This window comes from Ctenocephalides felis, unplaced genomic scaffold, assembly GCF_003426905.1.
Source record: "Ctenocephalides felis isolate EL2017-DRISC unplaced genomic scaffold, ASM342690v1 CF-g0.4_SCAFFOLD_03571, whole genome shotgun sequence".
In the NCBI taxonomy this organism is placed as follows: domain Eukaryota; kingdom Metazoa; phylum Arthropoda; class Insecta; order Siphonaptera; family Pulicidae; genus Ctenocephalides; species Ctenocephalides felis.
In genome coordinates this window covers 29,307,754-29,315,253 of record NW_020539725.1, presented here as the reverse complement: position 1 = coordinate 29,315,253, position 7,500 = coordinate 29,307,754, and the positions used below count along the sequence as shown (strand labels likewise).

The 7,500-nt window shown below is 27.4% G+C and overlaps 1 pseudogene; it reads left to right on the top strand.

Moving 5' to 3' along the window:
- The first annotated feature begins 6,288 nt into the window (after positions 1-6,288).
- LOC113385896 overlaps positions 6,289-7,500 on the top strand; it is a 5,472-nt pseudogene continuing 4,260 nt past the window's right edge.

The window sequence follows — 7,500 nt, the reverse complement described above, 5'->3', positions numbered from 1 at the left end:
AATTCATATTTTGCATTGGTAGAATATTGTAGCTATTAGTTCGTAAAATCACTTTAAAATTAAAAATAAAACGTTGGATCTATTTGCCCCCTGACTTGATTTTACCTCGTCTATGGTGTAAAAAGGGATAGATGACAAATTTCAGAAAAATAGTAAAAAACACATCATATTATAGGGTATTAACTGAAAATTGTACTGAACATAGTATAATAGTTGTTTGTTTGATACGTATTATGTGTTGTGAAGTAGTTCATATGGTTTAGACAGTATAATGACTTAATTAAATGATTAATTATGATATTTATTTAAAACTAGATGACTCGACAGACGTTGTCCTGTACTTACGTTTACAATTCAAAAGTTCCAATTTTTTTTAATAACCTTTACTGATATTTACCAATTAGTTAAAAATTATGTTTTTTTTCCACTGCAGTCTATACTGAAATGTATATACATTCGATTCTTAAATGTACAACTGCTTTAAATAAAATGATAAGTATTTGCTTTTTGGAAAAATATTATAAAACATTTTTTTATAATTAGTTCTTTTATCGATATCCGACGTTATTTTGAAAAAATTAAATTACACCACTGAGAGGGATGGGCATCCCCCCGGGAAATGGCAAAGGAATCTAAATTATTTTTACTTTTGAACTTGAGAGTAAGATAAACCTAATTTCCAAATTTCATACGAAGTGGAGCACAGTAAAAAAATTACGACCCAAAACGCACCATTTTGCGATTCATTTTTATATTATATAGAATTTGTCCTATTTGAATTTAAATGTTGGGTAAAACTACATGTTTTATGAAAGTATGTCTGTTAAAACATGTAAGTGAATAATTATTATTTCAATTACTCTGACGAAATACAAAATAGAGGTGCACGCTATATTTTTGTAATTACAACTTTTTTAATGAATTTCATGCAAGATATCTTGTCATATATTCATGATACTAATAATGCATACGTACGTGCGTGCATATTCGAAATGTTTTCTCATTTTATCATTTTTCACAATCCATAAAATCCGATTTCACTGAATATAAAAAGTGTTGAGTGTTATTAAAACCGCTAGTTATAATTAAAATTCAGAGCGTTGTAAAAACTGAACCCAGACTCCGAAAATTAATTTGCAAGCATTTTAGTGTTGAGTGAATATTAGTGGGAAGACTTTTTTTAATTAATCCATATATTGACATTTTAATAGATAAATTAAGAGGAGGTTTCACTTTCCTTTTCGGACGATTTAGAAATCTCACGAATGCCGCCAAACGATTGTATACTTATTTGATTTATTACGAGTTTAAATCGAATTTAAGATGAATGTGATATATAATTATAAATCATAGATGTTTATATTACTGCATTAGTTTTACAATACTATTTAATTTACTGAAGTTTAGATAAATATAATATGATGAATGATAGGAATAAACCAAACCTAATATTCGATGGTCTGTTTTTTTACCTTCGGTGTCTTGCCGGTTTCAGATAAATATTATCAACAGATTTTGCCCAAAGAGAGTAAAATTATTCATAACAATAGCATTAGTAACAATATCATTGTTTAAAGATACATATTTAAAGTGAGATATATAAAGCCTATGTTATGAAGCCATTCAACCTTGCCTCAACTTAATTAATTTAAAAATATTAATGTTTATCATTTTTTTCTTAAGAATATAAAATGAGTTGCAATTTAAATTAAATAGTTTAGTTTCAAATACACATCATTATAGAATGACATATTTTTTTTAGTTTATTGTAAAAATAGAATTTAAATTTTTGTAAATTATTTAAATGACTAATTTTTAAACAGGAGGCAATAAAAAATGAAATAATAAAATAAATGTTAGATAATTATAATTAACTACATCAATTAATAATGTTATTAATATATACCTCTTTATGCAAGTATTTGGTTATTCTCAATTATTTACTTATTCATTTATTGATTTAAATACCTAATATTTATATTGCTACAGATTCATAGTAATTCATAGTAACGCTGCAGATTTGAATTAAATTTGAATAAATTATTTTTTAATATATTAGTGTCATAACAAATATGAGAAGAAAGAATTTTATGTCTAATGACACCATATAAACTAAATTATTATTATCATATGTCTACGAACATTAGATTTTTTCCAGTAATAAGTACAAAATAGGAAGTCCCAGTTAACCATCTTTATATACAATTTTATCTTGTTACCAAATTATTGTTGCACAATTGAGAAAAAATCTATCAAAAATTTTTAGAGCAAAGTTAGATAGCGTTAATGATCTTATGTTGTTTTTACATATGAATTAAGTATATTGATTTGATAATTTCATATATCAGAAGTGTAAACTTTGTCCACCAAACATTCCCAATCCGGTTCAATCAAATCGAAGTATGCAGATCGATTTATAAGATTCTGTCAGTTTGTGCATCTGGATTTGTTACGTAAAATGTGTTCCATAAATCATACATGTTTTTTCTTAAGATCAGACATGTCTCATTTATTTTGATTTCGTATTTTAAGCATCGTTTACCGAAAACGAAAGTTGTTGTCGTTTCTTCAATCTTCTACACATTCTGTCATTTTTGTGTTTCGACGAGATCTTGGAAGTCCGGTCTTCGGTATATTGATTATAATTCATAATTATAGATGAGATGAGAGAGAAATTTTCATAATTGCTCATAGACGATCTTGCGAACTGGAAGTCAACATTAAATTTGATAAAATGTTGGAGAAATTATAGTATTGTTTTGAGAGAGATCATGATAAGGAGGTTAGAGATATATGGTCAATTATTGTATTTTTATCTGGTGAATTGCAAAACAATTATTGTAATTATACTTGGCTTTCTCATGGTTAATTACAAAATCGATATATTTATATAAAGTAATAAATATTAATTTTGAATCAAAATGGATTATTTTTTCGACAACGATAATCATAATCAGTTATCAAAATATCAAGTCTACGGATATTTAAAACACTTTACGTGATTTCCTCTTCTATTTCGTTTCTCGAAAATAATTACAATTTAGAATTTATTTATTTTAGAACCTTTTGTTTTAGATTTTTTTTGTATTACATTTTAGTCAGTTGGTTCATTTTCACATTGTTAATTCACTTTTATAATAGATTTTCTGTTAATTTTCAAAGCAATTGTAACAAAAATAATTGCACCGATGCTGAATATAATTTCTGACAAAATTCCAAGGTCATATACAGTGGGATAAAAAGGACCAGGTGACAAATTAAAAAAAGCAAATAAACACATTTTTATAATAATGAATTAACTGGGAGATTTACTGAACACAGTCAATTGTTTCATTGATATATGTGTTATTTGTTGCAAACAAATTGGTTTAGTTTGCACAACATAATTGGTCGAAGTCAAATTGGACCTTTGTGCCCCGCCTCGCAATTAATTTCTTAGTAGTTGCCGGGAAGGGCTATTTTATTTGGTAATGTATTTTTATCTATAAATTAAGACATATTATGCACACTAGTGACGATAAAACATCATCAAAATTAATAAGACCTTATTTTAATACCATAAGGCAAAGTGAGTGCACAAAAGAATGTAGTGCGTTTGTTTATATAGTCAAATAGTTACAATATAATTTTGGAATGCTTTGTTTTGGGGTTTTATGTATTCCTTTATCACCTTGGTAATTGGAGATCGCTTTTAACCGCTTTTAATAGCATCATTAAATGTCGTAAATTTCAATTCCATTTTTTTCTTTGACATTTTCAGTATAATTACTCCTAATAGAGTTCGCTATTCATATGTCGTACCTGATGGTAAATAAAGTTTGTGAAAGTGCTATATGAGTTTTATAATATTCATCAAAAAGTGTTTTGTTTCTCACCTCATAACATTCACTAAAAAAACATTTACTTTCAATTAGTGTATTTGCACGCGTCCATTATCGCTGAGGTACTATAAAGTTAACACGATCTCGAGATTTGACATCCGGAAGATTGCTTCAATTTGCGCAAAATACTTTGGTAAAAATTAGTCAAGTTTCTTTTGTTATACAAACAGATTTCAAATTCCAACTTCGCTTTCTCAAAGCTAATCAATCATTTTAAAAATCGCAAAGATCATGACAATGAAATAAACTTGACCTAGTCCAATGCTACCGACGCGAGAGTACTTATCATAAAATTAATCTTCGTTTAGAGATAGATGACGATAGAAAATAATTGAAAAAAAAAACTTAACAAAAAATGGTTTTATTAATGTTTGGAATGAGAAGATTCACTTAAAACTCTGGAAAGGTAGTGACGATTTTATCTTTTTACTATATATAAAATTTAGTTAAATAAAATCTATTATTTTGTACAGAACTATTTAGACTATAATAAGAAATAGAGATGGCTTATCATGTCCGAAGCCGGAACGGTTAGGATTTGACTCCGCTTCAGATAGAACATAATACTTGACACAAATGTGTTCTCTAGTGTGTTGTTAACATATCTAAGGATTTATTAAGACTTTGGAAATAGTTTACAAATAATTCAAACATTTTTGTTTATTTTATTATAATAATTACTATTTTATGCATTTCAATATGCATACAAATCTCAAATTGACAAAAAACTTGAAAATCAAAATCAATTTTGTAATTATTTTTTAAGAGAAAAGATAGAATTTTTTGAATATGTTTATTTTTATATAAAAATAATGCAGTGAACCTTACATATAAAATAAGAACAAATCTTTGTGTATAATATTTTTCACAAAATAATAATACCTCACATTCTTTTACCATTTCCTTTTCGAGAATTAATTATACATCATGTAGTTTGATTAGCCTGCATACTATTACTTATTATCATAATTGTGTAGAAGTTATAATACTAAATATTTTTTTAGCTGGTTGTATACCATTGAGAGAGCTCATTTTACGGACAAACATTATCGTATACAGAATATGGAACACAAAATAGCATTATTTTAAGACATTATATACCTGGAAAGTCTTAAAACTGACTGTGGGACGAGAAAAAAAAAACACTTCTTTCGACAAATCTTTGTATTAGTAAAAAATTTCAAGCAAATATCTGCACATGTTAACAGATTTAGTACCAATTTAGGGAAGTCGCATATGACAAATCCTGTGAGACAACTCCATTCGAATTCACTCCGAGGGAGGAGTTGTATCGGGGGGATAACTCCGGAGTGTGTTACCCATCTCTAATAAGAAAACAATAAAAGTGTGACAAATCAATTAACCTATTCTATTTTATTATATGATTTTTCCTTTATCCAATCCAATAATCAATTTTAAAAAACTTTTTGTTTAAAATTTTGCATTAACGATTTCTGTTTCTTAAAACCTAAAATTTAAAAAAAAGTTTCAGAGTATGAACCTTCATAACTATATAACATCCATGCAAAGAGCCATAGATCATTCTGTCATTATCGAATCATCTAACTTCTTTTCATACATTGGGCTTAAAGGTCCGGGTGTAAAAAGGTCGACCATCATTATCTCGAAAGCAAGTTAAGTACAGAATTTTTAAGTGATGCTATTTTAAAGTAGAGGGTAAAAGATGTACAACCAACCATCACCTTAATTCTTACGACGTCGCTGTTAGAAATTAACGGAAATATTTCAGTATTCACACCAAAAAGTAATTTTTTTGTTTGTAGATTTATTTTATGTATTTATTTTATTTGTCTCTGTCCTTCCTTCAGATGAAAAACTTTAGAAAAATCTCAAGTAAAATGTTAAAATATTTATTAAAACATATAAATAATAAAATAAAATATATATGTATGAAAAACGAGTGAAAATGATTTTTGATTTTAATGCAATAGCAACTTTTTAAGATAAATAGTGAAAGAGTAGATCACATTTTGACAATAGTAGAATATTTAACACTCCAAGTTCAGCACATGCAATGTTTATATAAGTAATTGATTAAATTATTTATTTTATTTCTAGCATTCTTCTGTTCAACACGTTCTACTTCAGTGAAGCGTGCGTTTATTTAATTTGTAGTTGGAGCTGGCAATTGAATGTTTTTTCTACAAAACAATAATTGAAATATCAATTAAACACGCTTGTACTTATATACATACAGCATTAAATCAGAATATAGAATTTTTATATACAATCATCAAAATGCAATTAATGTTTATAAAATTTTCCAGTGATGTTAGTAAAAGTTATAAACGCATACCGCCAACTGTTCGGAAAGTATAGCAACAAAAGTTTAATTTATCAAACCATGTTATTTTTTATTCTTTTGTAATACTTATATTATTTGGTAATGACTGTGACTAATCTAGCATTGAAAGTATTTGGATGTGAATAGATACGCAGGTTCTCTATTCAAATGAAGTAATTAGTATTTAAATTGAACTATTATAGATGTTGATGAAAATATAATTACTTAAATTAATGATCAATTTTTTGTTACAGGATGATGAGCCGCCAGAAATTACATATTGTGTTGTTGGACATTCAGGAGCTCTTTCTCTTCAAGCCGTCACTCCAACACAACCCATGCCTTCGCAGGAGGAATTAGATGCTAAATTTGCAGAACTTGTGGTAAGTTCATAAGTTTATTTTTTGAAAATTAGTAACTTACTACTCTCGCGTTTTCTCGACAACAAATGTCGATTGTCAAAATAGGAAACAATGTAATAAAATCGTAGATTTTATAAACACTTTGGTGTATTATAAAGTCTATTAATAAAACTCAGCTGCTATAACTTTCAATTCCATTCATGAAATATTTACCAGGCAAATTGTTTTTTATCTTTTCATCACTAGCCATCACAGGCCAAATGGTCTAATTGATAGTAATTAATTCATTAATAATATTAATAAGAATTTTGAGTTTTTTTGGGAAGCTAAAGCCAATAAAGAGCCGAAATAATACAAAAAATTCTTTGAATCATCATTTCCTTAAGTTTATGTCGGAACAATGTTTAATACATATTTGCAAAAGTCTGAAATCTTGTTATAGCATGTATCGTTCTAGCACTATTGAAAGTTGTATGAATTATAAACGAAATTAAAAGATTTGTTAAAGCAAGTATTCTTGGAAACTATAACTTATTCTATGATATAAAGTGTTATACAAATGCCCCCATTATTACTAATCAATTCTTAGCACCATTTGGTATGTAGGTTTTGAAACTGGAAATCTTTTCTCTTTTGTCTCAATATTATAATTAAGGGGTGTACAACTAGTGTAACCGCCTAAAAAAGGCGATTTTTGGGAATTTATATTAAAAAAACTACTTTATCAATTATTTCAAAATTTTCGGAATATATTAATACATGTTTTAAGAATACATAGTAAAATTTTTGAAGAAGAAAATTAAATATTTTTTAAGTTATCGCCGATCTCCAACGGCGCGACAAAAAAAGGTCCTGCACTGCTGCAGTGATTCCGGCCTTCTACGTGGATGAAATTAAAAAAAAATTCTTGGAAACTAGATAATATTGTCTGTAAAATGAACTACGATCAAGA